The sequence below is a fragment of the Protobothrops mucrosquamatus genome, unplaced genomic scaffold (assembly GCF_001527695.2).
Source record: "Protobothrops mucrosquamatus isolate PMUCROS unplaced genomic scaffold, P.Mucros_1.0 scaffold5, whole genome shotgun sequence".
Lineage (NCBI taxonomy): Eukaryota > Metazoa > Chordata > Lepidosauria > Squamata > Viperidae > Protobothrops > Protobothrops mucrosquamatus.
The window spans coordinates 2089533-2105818 of record NW_015386392.1 but is presented as its reverse complement, the minus strand read 5'-3'; positions in this window follow the sequence as shown (position 1 = coordinate 2105818).

Sequence of the window (16286 nt, the reverse complement as noted above, 5' to 3'; positions counted from 1 at the left end):
GAGTCATAAAAGAGCCAAGGTTGCCTACTCCTGGCTTAGCCCAAGACCAGATTTTTCACATGAGCTCAATTATTGCTCAATGTGAATTACTTCACAATGCAGAATTATTACTTTCTGCAATGTTTAGTAGATTCAGATCAGGGAATAATAGCATTGTTCATTCTAACTATTCAATTTAATGCTGATACTGGCTGTGTCTTTAAGAGAAGATTTGAAGCTACTTAATCTACATTAGTGTAGCTCAGATGTGTCCATTTATTAGGTCAATCCCAGCAACCAAGCAGTGCCAACCTTTCCATAGTGGGCATATATGGGAAATGAAGCAAACAAAATGGTATGCTATTAGTGTTTTTTTCCCTAAGAGAACATAATGGCTTTGAGACAACTACCCTAGATGAGTTTTTGCAGGTTTTACACAGGGGAACCCCAAACAGTTCAATTTCATTTTACCTCTATTGCAAAACAAAGAATTGGATTTAATGTGAAAATAAGAAGGGCGAATGAAATGTTTGAAAAATCACATCCAATTATTACCAACAACAAAATCAAGCCAATGCAGCATTATTATTATTGTAACCTACCTTAGCTCCTGTATTAGCAAAATTCCAAAAGTGTTTCACAACAAAATGCCCATTGAGGTTTGTGCTAACTGAGTCCTGGTTTGCAATAGTAAGAAAGGCAGGAATGGAAAACTTCAAAATAATTCTAGGAGACATTCAATTGTTTTAAATCTATAAATGCACTAAACAACCAAATTATTCTTTATCTAAAGATAAAATTGCTCTTGATTTTTACTCAGTACATTAGTACTCATGTGTAGCCCTATTTGTTTTCTTGGTAAGTGTATGAAATGCTGGAATATTTTTCAAGTTCTTGATTATGATACAGCCTGTAATGGTATATAAATATTCAATTTATGACCACAATTGAGCTTGGAATTATAGTTGTAAGTCATACTAGTCATTAAGCAGATCACCATGTGATCATACCTGATTTTCTGCAGCAGTCATTAAGCAAATCCATTCTGCAGTGGGTGGTTTTGTTTTGTTTTTTGCCAGAACTGCATGATTCATTTAACAACTTCAGCAATTTGCTGAATAACTGTGGTAATAAAGGTTTAAAAAAAACCAGTTGTGACTCATTTAATAACTGCCTTGTTTACCAATGGAAATTCTGGCCCCAATTGTGGTTATAAGTTGAGGTCTGTTTGTATCTTGCTTCCCTTATAATTACATTACTGCAATGGGATCTGCATATGAAGCTATTCCTGGAACATTTGAATCAAGGTTATATTATAATAGCTAACCTTCCAACTGAGATATGATATCAGCACTATATTATCTCCCTGTTGAACAAATTTGCACTAATTGCCAATTGCTTTTAAGATAGAATGGCTTTATCCTTTAACGTTCTACATTATTTGGGCCTGAATATCTGAATATGCCTACCTGGATATTAACATTTGAATGGGATGTCCTTTGAAAAATACCGCCTAATCTCAGAAGCTTATTTGGTGGGTCTGAAGGACACAGCTCTGATATTGTTCTAAAACCATAGAAACATAGGCTCCATCAGGAGTTGAGTTTGATGGACATTCTCGCCATTTTCCAAAAAAAGTCTTCAGCTAAGTTCAATAAGGAGTTAATGAAGGGCAAGGAAAAGTTATTATACCAATAGAAGAGAAATTTGTAGCCCAGGGTTGAATTGTGGGGTCCTTGGTGCTCTCTGAGCTTGGCTGTTTCCTTGCAGATGTTTCATTACTCAACTAGGTAACGTCGTCAGTGCTAGAAAGGAGTGGGGTTTGTTCAGTGGTGAGAGTCAAATAATTTAACATCCGGTTCTCAGCCCTAATGGCCATTTTAAGTATAAAAACGAAATACCAAAAGGTAGTTTATTATTTCATGTATTTAATACTTAAATGAGAACAATAAAAGAGGTACACAAAACTAGATTATGTTACCATGTTTTCCCCAAAATAAGACTGGGTCTTATTTTTTTTGACCAAAAGACCCATTAGATCTCATTTTCGGGGGATGTCTTACATTTAGGCAAGAAAAACCAAATGTACAGGTATAGTATGGGGCGTGCCTTGCTCAATAGTAGTAACTGTGAGAGGGACCTCGGAGTCCTAGTGGACAATCATTTAAATATGAGCCAGCAGTGTGCTGCAGCTGCCAAAAAAGCCAACACAGTGCTGGGCTGCATTAACAGAGGGATAGAATCAAGATCACGTGAAGTATTAATACCACTTTACAATGGCTTGGTAAGGCCACACTTGGAATACTGCATCCAGGTTTGGTCACCACGATGTAAAAAAGATGTTGAGACTCTAGAAAGAGTACAGAGAAGAGCAACAAAGATGATTAGGGGACTGGAGGCTAAAGCATATAAGGAACAGCTGCTGGAATTGGGTATGTCTAGTTTAACGAAAGAAGGACGAGGGGGGACATGATAGCAGTGTTCCAATATCTCAGGGGCTGCCACAAAGAAGAGGGAGTCAAGCTATTTTCCAAGGCGCCTGAAGGCAGGACAAGAAGCAATGGATGGAAACTAATCAAGGAGAGAAGCAACCTTCAACTAAGGAGAAACTTCCTGACAGTTAGAGCAATTAACCAGTGGAACAACCTGCCTCCAGAAGCGGTGAATGCTCCAACACTGGAAGTTTTTAAGAAAAGACTGGACAGCCATTTGTCCGAAATGGTATAGGGTTTCCTGCCTGAGCAGGGGACTGGACTAGATGACCTCCAAGGTCCCTTCCAACTTTATTATTATTATTATTATTACTACAGCAGGTGGTGCGCACGCGGGGGCAGGGCATGGCCTGCACATGTGGTGGCAGCCCAAGGCCAAAGTGCTGGCAGAATGGTGGAGGGTCTTGGAGGGTGCTGAAGCATGCCAGTGTCCTGCCTGCAGCACCCATACCGGTTGCCCCTTCCCTGCCAGAGCCGGAATGCTGCCGTGTTTACCATGAGTGCCGATAGCAGTAGATGCCGGCCTTCCCTCTGGCAGGCCTGGGCAGCTGCTAGAGAGTGACGGGCCTGATTCAGGCCTGGCGCCCTTAGGGGTTTTGCCCTTTCACTCCCCTTCTAAGCCAGACTGCTGGTGCTTTCAGCCACCTGGCCCTCTTCACAACTCTGCCCACACAGCCACCGAAATGCCAGGTGGAACGCTAGATCCGGAAAGGTCGCATTTCTCTGCCACCGAGGAGCTGGAGAGCTTGCCTCACCCACCACTGCTCAGATGACCTCCCTTCCCAAAGCATTTCTTTGCTAATCGTCTTTCCAGCTCTCATGCACTCTGCTGCCGCTGTGGGCAGTTCCACTAGCAAAAGGAGTTTGTGGGACTAAAAAAAAAAGTTCAATTCTAACTTTGCAAGATCTTGGTTTTTTTGCAAGAAGTTGGAATTGATTGAACTTTTTTTGTCCCACAAACTTCTTTTGTTTGTGGACTGCCCGCGGCGGTGGAGGAGCACGTCAGAGCTTGCCCCACCACCGCCGCCCAGATGCCCATGTACCTGCCTGCCACATGCTTGCCCCGTGTTAGCCATGCTCTCCATAGTGTGATGCAGCTGATCCGAGGCATAAAGAGCATGGCTGATGTGGGGCAAACGTGTAGCAGGTGCACACAGACTCCGCTGTTTTTGGCGGCGCTTCAGTGCCTGACCAGCCAGGATGGCCCCACTTCTCACTCGGCCGCTTTTCCTCTTTCTTCTCACCAAAGTGGCTGGCCAGACACCGAAATGCTGCTAAAAACAGTGGAGTGTGTGCACGTGCCTGCTACACACTCACCCATCAGCCGTGCTCTCCATGCCTTGGATCAGCTGCAGCACACCGTGGAGAGCATGGCTGATGCAGGCAAGGCAGGTGCACACACAGACTCCACTGTTTTTGGCAGCACTTTGGTGCCTGGCTGGCCGCCTCGGGTAAGCTGCAGCACGCCGGGAAGAGCATGGCAGATGCAGGGCAAGTGCGAGGCAGGTGCACACATGATCTCTGCTTTTTTCAAGTGCCATTTTAACAATCAGTTCATGGAACTCAAGAGAAAGTAGATAACGGTTCTGCCCAGCTAGTGCGAACCAGCTGAATCCCACCACTGGGTTTGCTCTGTGTTTATATAAGGTGGCTTGCCCTGTCAGTGTTGGTGGGAGCATTGTTTTCTTCTTGGATTAACACCAGGAATAATACCAGATGAACAGTCAAGCAGTAAACAATACCCCAACCAACCAAGTGCCAATTACCTAAACAGTAAATAACGGCCTGATCAAGGAACTATCATGACCCCTCCCACCATCCCTGACACTTCTATATAAACAGACAGCAAATGCCACTCCCTTCTAGCAGTGATGATGTTACCTAGTTGGGTAATGAAACATCTGCAAGAACCTCACAAACATTATATCTTTGGAGCTGAACCATAAACAAAGCAGGCAGAATTAAAACAAATGTGTAGTTGGATTAGCCAAGGATGAGTTTGCATGCTATTAACCATCTATTTTGGTTTTTGATCTTTAACTTTGTTGGATGTGATTTGGTATTCTTACCCTATTTTTAGCTGCTATCCTACTTGATTGTCCTTTCTGAAGAGAAAGCAAACAAGTAAACAATCAATAAAATGAATGCTACATGTTGCATGCATTTTTAGATGAAATAATGCTTTCAGTTAAATATTGTTTTTAAAAAAGAATGACAACTTGTTCTAAGAAGTGTAAATGAAGCCACTGTTAATTTGTTAGCTAATGCTACAGCTGTTTCAGGTTTGATCAATATACATCGAACTATCACAATTTATGGAACTTTCTCCCAAATAAAACTTTCCTTTGTTGAAGTTTTTACAACTAAGCAGCCAATTTTTTTCGATCTTTTCTCTTGTTCTATTTCTTCTCTGAGTACAAGAATGCTAAATTTTTAAACGCCAGTCAATGAAAAGGCAAATCTCTGAAGTGCTGTGCTAGTATTTCCCACCATGGGTGTGTGTTTCCAAATATTTCCAAGAAATGGAGTGTTTAATTTGCTCAGATTCAAAAGTGGGAGTGCAATGCGTTGATACGCTCATCTATTCTGCTTTCTGTCTGTATAACAAAGCATAAGAATTAATTGTAGATTTTTTTTAAACTACATAAAGGCTAAAGGAAAAAGAATAGAATTTCAGATCTGAAAGCATCCAGTATCAATTCTATCCTAAAGACAAGGCAATTTCGCCCCAGGTCAGTTAATTTAATATTCTCTAAACCTCAGTGAGACCCCTGAATAATGAACATTTTTAAATGAAATCAGAAGGAGGCAACAGAATATCACCATGAAAGGCAGTATCTTCTGACAAGATTGTATAATCAACTCTGTCCTTATTTTATTCTTTGTAAACTCTGAGCTGCTACAATCTTATTTGAATTTTTAGTTATTTGGATTTAATAAGCTGGTCCCAGAACACCATCTTTGAAACCAGCATGCTAAATAGGATCAAAATTATACTGGTTAACAGAGGGATTTGAAGACTAGCGTAATATTTGGGCTAACCTGTTAACTTTTTTTTTTATCTATATATACATTAGATGTTAGGTCAATTCGATTATTATAGACCTCCTCATCTGAAATATATGTTTAAATAATATATTTTTCTTGTTAAAGAAGGATTTATAAATATTTAGACCTATTATTAAGGGGAGGAGAATTTATCAGTTTTTTTTTGTTTGTTTTTTTTTAGCATCCAGCCAGGGTGAATTTTTCATATGTTTAATGTTGGATGTTTTGGTCATTTCCCCCCCCTTTTCCCCCCTTTTATGTACACATTTTTTCTTTTTATTCTTGTTGGATGTATTTTTTTCTGTTTTGTATTTCTGTTTTGCATTTTATTCCTATTGATAAAACATAACAAATATATATACGGAAAAAAAATATACCATGGTCTGAAATCCAACTTGGTAGTTAATTTATTAGTATTACTGACGGAAGAGAATATTTGTAGCTCTGGGCTGAATTGACGATATTACCTAGTTGGGTAATGAAATGTCTGCAGAAAACAAACAATCTCAGACAGTACCAAGGACACTATTACATTAGTGTACAATGAACAAGAACAAAAACTACTAAAAGTGTGGGACTGCTGTCTGTTAAAAAGCCTAGTTTTACACAACATGCTAGGCTTGTTTCAATAACTAGCTATTTAGCCCTGCAGGGATGATGATGATGATGATGATGATGATGATGATGATGATGATGATGATGATAATAATAATAATAATAATAATAATAATAATAATAATAATAATAATAATAATAATAATAATAAAGTTGCTCAGGCAGGAAACCCTATACCATTTCAGACAAATGGCTGTCCAGTCTTTTCTTAAAAACTTCCAGTGTTGGAGCATTCACCGCTTCTGGAGGCAGGTTGTTCCACTGGTTAATTGTTCTAACTGTCAGGAAGTTTCTCTTTAGTTCCAGGTTGCTTCTCTCCTCGATTAGTTTCCACCCGTTGCTTCTTGTCCTGCCTTCAGGCACTTTGGAAAATAGCTTGACTCCCTCTTCAGCTCTGCTGGATGGTGGGGAAATAGAAGGATTTATATTCCTTGCATCTTTTTGAATGATGCAAATGACCAGCAGGAGTATAAATCCTTCCATTCCCCACCATCCAGTCTTTAACTGTCCTTCAACTGGGAGACAAACTTTGCACCAAGTAGAAGATCAAACAAGTTCCTGAAAAACCTAGCAGACAACTTTGTCTTCCAAAAAGTAGAAAAGGGAACTAGGGGATCAGCCATGTTAATTCTCACTAACAGAGTTGAAATGATAGAAGGTCTTGAAACTACAGGAACCTTGGGGGGGAGTGATCATGCAATATTGGAATTCAACATTATGCTAGCACAAGCAATAGAACAAACTCAAACTAGAGTCTTGGACTTTAAGAGAGCTAATTTCAATAAACAGATCATGCCAGACAAATTTTATTGCATTCTTTGACAAAATTAGTGGACCAAAGGAATGCTGTAGATATAATTTACTTGGACTTCAGTAAGGCATTTGATAAAGTAGACCACAACCTACTACTTGATAAGATAGAAAAATGTGGGTTAGACAGCATCACCACCAGATGGATTCTTAGCTGACTGACTGGCCATACTCAGCATGTAGTTCTCAATGGAATTGCATCTACATGGAGATGTATTGAGAGGATACCCCAGGGCTCTGTTTTAGGCCCAATACTCTTCAACATCATCATCAAATTTGCAGATGACACCAAACTGACACTACAGAAGATAGACTTAAGATACAGAAGGATCTCGACAGACTTAAACATTGGGCGCTATCCAACAAAATGAAATTCAATGGTGAAAAAAGTAAGGTAGGCAAGAAAAACCAAATGTACAGGTATAGTATAGGGGATACCTTGCTCAATAGTACTAACTGTGAGAGGGACCTTGGAGTCCTAGTGGACAATCACTTAAATGAGCCACCAGTGTGCTGCAGCTGCCAAAAAAACCCAACACACTCCTAGATTGTATCAACAGAGGGATCACGTGAAGTGTTAATCACGTGAAGTGTTAATACCACTTTACAGTGCCTGGGTAAGGCCACACTTGGAATACTGCATCCAGTTTTGGTCACCATGATGTAAAAAAGATGTTGAGACTCTAGAAAGAGTACAGAGAAGAACAACAAAGATGATTAGGGGACTGGAGGCTAAAACATATGAACGGTTGCTGGAATTGGATAAGTCTAGTTTAATGAAAAAAAGGACTAAGTGTGACATGATAACTCAGAGGTTGCCACAAACAAGAGGGAGTCAAGCTATTCTTCAAAGCACCTGAGGGGAGGACAAGAAGCAACGGATGGAAACTAATCAAGGAGAAAAACTAATCAAGGAGAGAAGTAACCTTGAGCTAGGGAGAAATTTCCTGACAGAACAATTATCAGTGGATGCTCCAACACTGGAAGTTTTAAAGAAGAGATTGGACAACCATTTGTCTGAAATGGTTGAGCAGGGGTTGGACTAGAAGACCTCCAAGGTCCCTTCCAACTATTCCATTCCATTCCATTCCATTCCATTCCATTCTATTCTATTCTATTCTATTCTATTCTATTCTATTCTATTCTGTTCTGTTCTGTTCTGTTCTATTCCATTTTATTCCATTCCATTCCATTCCATTCCATTCTAATATGCAGTCTTTTTCCCATTGACTTTGCTTACTAGAAGCCAACTGAGAAGGTTATAAATGGTTGTAGCCTCAGAATGCTGCAACCACTGTAAACACATGCTAGATACCAACCAAACTATGACCATGGGAATGCTGTGTTGGTTGTTAGTGTAAGAACTGGTTGTAAGTCATAGTTTTTAGTGCCATTGTAACATTGGACAGTCACTAAATGAATGGTTATAAGTCAAGGATTACCTTATAGTTTTTATGGGTTGTTTTTACAGCAAGATAGCATTCAGAGATTGTTGATAACATTTTGAGGTCCGGGGGATTGCAAAGATGTCATTAATAAGCTTTTTGAGAAACTTCATACAAATAAAATGCTGAGATCGCATCTCTGGTACCCATCAGCTGGGCAAATTTGTAAACAGGGAATGACCTCACTGCTGCCCATTTTTCACAGCCAGGAAGCCGCACAGCCTTTGTTCTATATAGGAAAGATTTATGCCTCTCTGCACTTTCCATCTACCTAAAGCAAATTAACATCAGGGTGCTGCAATAATGAAAATAGCAGGACGATGTTCATGAAGGAAAGAAGAACGTTCTGAAATAGTCTGAGAAATGAATAGTCTCCAATTAATATGTGCATTGAGTAATAAATTCATTGTTCAATCTGCAGACGAGGAGCTCAAGAGACATTTGATATGTTGCACACGTTAGACGGGATCTTGCCAGCTCACTCAATTGATGGAGGTTTATGGAGATCACGTCAGGCCTCCTTCAGTTTTTGTTGTTTTTTCTTGTGGCATAGATTTCCTTCTCTTATCACAGTCTTAAGGATTCACCCTGCATATACCCACCCAGGGAAAGGCAATAAATATCTCTGTTTCTCAGCCTGAGAAAGAGCTGGAGAAAACGGAAAGAAAAGAGCAAAAATCCCATTAAATGGTCTCCATGAGCATTATGAATGCATCGCAGGCCATAATATCTCCCCTCTTTTGGCCCAATCCGTTGACACTTAATTTCTACTCAGGTATTTTATTTTAATAAAACATGGCCATAAGCAGAAAAAAATAGTGCCTGATAAGATCTTAGAACAGTGATGGCGAACCTTTTAGAGACCGAGTGCCCAAAACCCACACCCGCCCCACCTCCTGCCCTACCTGCTCCGCCCATCCACAGGGCCATGCACTGCCTCAATGGCCCGCCATAGATCACCCAGATCACCCAGGTAGCCCTGCAGCGCCATGGCAGCCACGCCCTCCGCCCACACCCCGCAGCATTATCTGCATGCTATGGAGTACGAGGGCGGAGTCTTGTCCCTGCTGCCCGGCTATGTCCTTGGCTGCGTTGCTCCGTGCAAGCCACGGTGGGAGGCGACTCTCTTCCAGGGGGGCTTCTGGAGAGAAGGGGGCCGCAGGGGAGATGGGGCTGGGGTGATGGTGCGCGTGCCCACAGAGAGGGCTCCGAGTGCCGCCTCTGGCACGCGTGCCATAGGTTCGCCACCACTGCCTTAGAATGATCCAAATTACTGACACATAATTGGGCTCACATTTGTCATTGCTGGTTCAAATGGTGGTTTGTGATTACCTATAGTTGGCTTGATTCACACAATAAACCCAAACCAAGCAAGATGTATGTATGTATGTATGTATGTATGTATTCATTCATTCATTCATTCATTCATTCATTCATTCATTTATTTGATTTATATTCCACCTTATTATTTTATAAATAACTCAAAGTGGCAAACATACCTATTTCTCCTTCCTCCTCCTATTTTCCCCACAGCAACAACCCTGTGAGGTGGGTTGGGCTAAGAGAGAGTGACTATCCCAAGGTCACCAGCTGGCTTTCATGCCTAAGGCGGGACTAAAACTCACACAATCCCCTGATGATTGGCCCAAAGCCACCCAACCACTTTCATGTCTAAGGAGGGATTAGAACTCACTGTCTCCTGGGGTTTGGCCTAAAGTCACCCAGAGGCTTTCATGCCTAGGTTGGGACTAGAACTCATCGTCTCCTGGTTTCTAGACCAGCACTTAACTAATCATAAAATATTATTATTAATTAGTAACATAAACCATTCTCACCCCACTCCACTCCAGGCAATAGAAAGTCATGACAAAGAAGGGGGGAAAGATAATAGTTCAATGCGAATTGGTATCAAGAACAAAGAATAACACGCAAGGAGAGCAAGGACAAAATCCCCTATAAAACCCAAAATAGGTTCCCACAACCCATCAAAAAGCTCATTGAAATAATCCAGCTATAATCTCTGATGGCTGCCCATCCTTCAGGGGGAGGGAAATTCCCTAAGACCGGGAATGTTCCAGAGAAGACCTGCTGTATATTATGGTTTAGTACAGGGGTCTTCAAACTAGGCTCTTTTATGACTTGTGGACTTCAACTCCCAGAATTCCTCTGCCAGCATGCCTGGCTGAGGAATTCTGGGAGTTGAAGTCCACAAGTCATAAAAGGGCCAAGTTTGAAGACCCCCTGGTTTAGTATAATATATAAACTCAGCCTTTGAGTTTTAAAAGTAAAAAAAGAAAAAGAGTATTTGTACTTCATTCATGTGCTGCATTTCCCATAATTAAGAGTTCTCTTATTATGTCTTGAGATGTGTTTTTAGTAGCACTTTTGCTATAGCCTGCAAATGCTCCTGTATGAAATTCTGGAGAATCACTACTCTGCCGTGTTGATTAAGCTAGATGGGACAATTATCTCACCCACGTTCTCATGAAGCTTGCAATATTTCAGATTTAGTCACCATCCTGTTATATGGAGCTAACTAACACACTCAGCAATAACTTTGTGTAATGGGTACTTCCTGCTTTTTTAGACCCATTACTAGGCTGGCATAGAATAGAATAATAGAATAGAATAATAACTTTATTGTCACTTTGAATGTACACGATCAGCATACATTAAAATGAAATTTTGTTGCGTACAGCTCTCAAAGGGTCACAACCTCCAATATTTATACGCAGATTCAGAGAACTGGTTAAAGCAGGCAAAACAATACAAGTTCCAGGTTTGTTGTTTTTATCTCTGTAAACTGAACTCAAGGAGAAAATCAACAATCCATAAACCTAAAAATCTGTTTTAACCATTTTTCTAGTAGAGTCAGCAAGAAGCAATTAGAGTAGCAGTCAAGCCTTATCAAACCAGACAAGTACTTTAACCTTGCAGCTTCAAACCCCACTAATGGCTTTGTAGTAATTCACTTTCCTTTTTTGATTAAACAAAGAGTAGCAAAACTTTGCTCATTTTATCCAGTGTTTCCCCTCTAGATTTGCCCTTGTTCTGAAAAGCATTGCAAGTCAGCAAATCTTAACACACTATGATAGAGGCTGAGCATACGTACAGCTAGCGCTTGAATTATCATCATAACTGGGGACAGAATTTCCATTGCTAACCAAGGCACTTAAGTCAACCATGCCTGATTTTACAACCTTTTTGCGATGGTTCTTAAGCGAACCACTTCAGTTGTTAAATGAATCACATGGTTATTGAGTGAATCTGGCTTCCCCTATTTGCTTGTTGGAAGCCAGTTGGGAAGGATGTAAATGATGATCACATGACCCCAGGATGCTGCAAGATCATAAATATATGTTGGTTGACAAGCACTTAAATTTTGATCAGGAACGTGGGGATGCTGTGACCGTTGAAAGTGTGAGGACTAATTGTAAATCCCTTTTTTTTTTAATGCCAGTGTAACTTTGAACTGTCACTAAACTAATAGTTCTAAGTGGAGGACTGCCTGTATGTTCCTAGCAAATATACATCCCTTTTCTAAATTACTCATTTAAGTTTAAGAACAAGGCCAGGGGTAGGCAACCTTGACTCTTTTATGACTCGTGGACTTCAACTCCCAGAATTCCTGAGCCAGCCATGCTGAGGGGAAAGGGAGAGGTTTCCAAGCTGAGCCATGCTGGCTCAGGAATTCTGGGAGTTGAAGTCCGCAAGTCATAAAAGAGCCAAGGTTGCCTACCCCTGGACAAGGCTAAGGAAATGAATTGTCATTCATTATCTGCTCTCAGTCTTTATTGTTCCTCACTGTTGACTGCAAGGAATTAGAAGGACACCATGAGCTGATCAGAGTTGCTTCTTTATTGTTGCCTAACTATTTTACAAGAACCTCTCCAGACTGACTACATTCTCTTGAGAACAGCCAGATAAAGGCTCCAGGAATATTTTTTTTGGGGGGTAGGTGGGTGGGAATTCTGGCTTCTGTTGCTTCCTTCTCTGCAAAGTCTCCAAGTTCGCCAGTCTTTTCATTCTGCTCCCCAGTCTAGTTAGAGATTCCATCACACTCATCAACAGAAATCTTGTTAAACTAAAGCCATAAAACATACACTCTAGGAATTTATATTATTGTCTCTTGCTTTTCTGGAATGCACTCTCTCCCTCTGGGGAATCTGGACAAGATTTCAGTATGTAGAAATATATGTTTTGGTCAAGCCACAAGGATCATCCACAATTCCATACTTAGGCAGAAGGACTCAGAAGCTAAATGTGGTGATACTTTTGCCCCACTTCTTCTGGGGAATTTTTGCAGAACCCCCTTCATCCTTGTCCTCCCCATCAACACAGGGAAGGCAGAAGTGAAGTTCACTATCCAAAATTGGATAATGTTGGTTCACATTTCTGAAGAGACTTTATTTTGGATCATTAAAAAGCTCCAAAGTTATGTGTCCTATTTTCAAAGGACAACCCTTTGTTTGCAAGGTTTTTTAGTTTAACGCTGTGATGTTAAGAAAGGACCATCAGAAGAAAGAAGAGAAGAAATCTTCATATGACCCATCAACAACTGGCACCATGGATCGTCAGCAGTGCTCAAGTAAACTAGTCACAGCGTTCCCCAGACTTTAGCAGTGAATTTCTATTTAAATTACAACAATGATTTCTACAATTGCATCCATGTGTAAAAATTAGCAGATGCATTCCCCCTCCCCCCCCTCAAAACCATTCTCTTTTGCCCTTTTGGAGGATGCTGTGTTTTCCCCTATCCATTTTCCTCCTGCTATATGTATCTATTTGTTGTTTTCCTCTTGAGAACTGGCTCACATAATATGGTTGATTGAAATGAAAGTGTGTTAAAATGCAGCTATGATGTATTATACTTGACTGGGAATTCTGTCAACCTTTCAAGTTTAGAGATGCAAGAACAGCCTTTCATCTCACTTGCTGAATGCATGGACATAAGATGAATTAAATGCACCAGTCAGCTTCCCTTACATTTAGTATGGAGGGATAAAAAGGTCTCTGCGCAATGAATAAGAGTTCTTGAATATGTGTTTGGATATAATTACTTTTGTTCTGGGGTCATACAACATGCTTCATTGCATCTGTAAATAAGGCAAGGCGAGGCGAGGCAAGCTAAGCTGTATTGTCATTTTTTTACTGTGGGCACACATCAAAAATGAAATTTAGGTGCCCGCTCTCAAAGTGAACACATACATGACACACACCTAAACATCCTATATACAACATATGTATAGGCCCACACCCCTACATATACATCTATATAAATAAAAATGTAAATGTTCATTTGTTCAAAATCTTAAATCTCTGAAAGTTCTTCACCGATTGCTTTGAAATTTTGACACAACGTTGCATTCGAATACGCACGTGTTTTTATATACCTATATTATATAGATGTCACACCTGTGACAGGTAAAAACATGCTTTTTTGAAAAACAGTGCCATCTGTTGGACGTAAAAGCAACACACGCTTTTACCAGACTGAGCCACAGCAACACATGGCTGGGTACAGCTAGTAAGAAATAAATATTAAATACTGTCCATCTTGAATATATAACGGAAGGAGGAAGCTTGAGAGTTCACAAGTTTAATGCTGTATGGAATGAGACTATAGCTGAATCTGGATGTTCTGCTTCAGATACCATGGAGCCTTCTCTCAGAAGGTAACAAGAAAAACAGGCTGTGAAGAGGATGGGTAGTGTCCCAGACAATGTTACGGACCCTGCTCAAGCAGCGCTTCTGTGCTATGTCCTGGATGGGAGGGAGGGAACTGCCAATGATCTTTTTGGCCATCCTCACCACTCTCTGCACCGTCTTCCTGTCTGAAGCAGTGATGCTTCCAAATATAGGTAGAGCTCAACTTATGACCAGTTGTTTTTCAATTGGTCAAAGTTATGACAGACTAAAAAAATGTATTTATGACCTAGATTCAAAGTTTCAACAGCAAGGCCCTCCTGTGGTCATGGGATGACCTGTTTAATGACTGGCACAATTTACAATCATAATTCTAGGCTCAGTGATGGTCATGGGTCAAGGACTACCTATACAACATGCTTCATTGGAGTTGTTAAAAACCTACTGGCTGCAAGTTTGTTTGGTTAATTTTGACCTTGATCCTGTTGACAGAAACCCGGTTTTGTTGTCAATGGTGTTATCTAACCATGGCAGCAAAATAGCACTGGGAAAGTGATGCTAACACTGAAACATCAATAATCCAACGTAGCTCTTCTATATCAAAGCAAGGCAGGAGATAAATGCAAAGTATGAATGGTTGCAGGAAAGAAACTCAGTGAAGTTTCACAATCTGGATTTTTTTCAGAGCCCTTGATCGGAATAAGAGCCAGACCTCTACTCTGACCTATCTAGAGACTGCCAAAAATCACTGAAGGAATTTGAGGAAATATCTTCCCCAGAATCTCTACAACCTACAGCCTTTCAAATATCGCATACTATGCCAAGTGTGCTACTACCATGAAAAAGAGTGTACTTGTTTGTGACGTTGTAACCAAACCGATGCATATTTGTGGCTTATTGAGATATATGAACTCAGCTTCATTTGGAATCAAATTTGGCTTTGCCTTTTTCTGTGGAGTCCTTGGTGAACTTGATTGTTTCTTTGTAGACATTCTATTTCTAGGTAACATCGTCAGTGGTTGAACGGAGTGGGTTTGTTTTCTGTTTATACATTGGGGTTTTTTTCCTCTCAGTTTTGGTGAGGTGTTGTTTTCTTCTTGATAGTTCTCTGATTAGCATATTGTTTACTGCTCGTTTGTCTGGCATTAATCCCTGGGTGTTGACTGCTGCCAAGGAAGTGTTCTGGTCTTTCTTTCCTTTTTAACCTGTTTTATTCTCTCTTGTCAATAGTGTGTAAATATTGTTTATTTCTATGTGCCTGTTGATGGCTGGTTTGACTGAGTGCCAAGCTTCCAGGAATTCCTCAGTATTGTGGATTTAGTTTGTTCTACGATGCTTACAGTTTCCCAGTTGAAACAATGGTTATGTCTGTCCATGTGCTGTGAAATTAAGAAGTTTTCATCATGTCTTCTGACGGTTAGTTGGTGTTCATGGATCTGCTCTGCTGGTATTCTATCTGTAAGTCCTGATTTCTCTCTTTTTCTCTCTTTGTTGCTATGCATATATATATTGAATCATTTTTCCAGGATGAACAAAACATCAAAGTTTATGTTTTTGGCTATTCTGTGAATCAATATTGTTTTCATTCTGAATTCCATTTCTGTGACTTATGGCTTGTTCTCAAAATTTGTTGCAGTGGACCTAGAATCTATTTGTTAGGTGTTTACTATCTGCCAAGTGTAATGTCATAGTGTTAAATGTGTGCTGTTCATATGAGTGTGACAATGGGATTGCAGCTATAAACATTTTTTACTAGAGTGGTAAGGCTTCAATCCAGGGTATTTTTTTCTAGAAGTCTTGAATTCAGTTGGATTTTCCAAGAATGTGAGTTTAGAGGTTTAATCTTTTTTTTTTACAAATATCTTCTCATCAGCAATTGACATGCAGATAATCAGGTATTAAGACCAGGATTAATACTAGTCCAACAACAAAGCAGTAAAAAATACCCCAATCAAGGAACTACATAAACCTTCACAGGCTGTTGGGACATAGATGGCTTCAAGGATTGCTTTTGCCTTGCTTTGGGGACTGTTCTTGGCTTGCCCTGGCCCTGAGGACTCCCCCTTCGGACCTGCCTTGCCTTGGACTCTGTCCTGTTTTGCTGGACGTCGAGTGGAGCAGGCGGGACGAAAGGAAGTTGCTGTTACTAGAGACTGGCTAACATCGTTCTAAGCAAGCTGCTGTTACTAGAGACTGACTACCATTGCTCTAGGCAAGTCGCTGTTACTAGAAACTGACTAACATTGTCTTA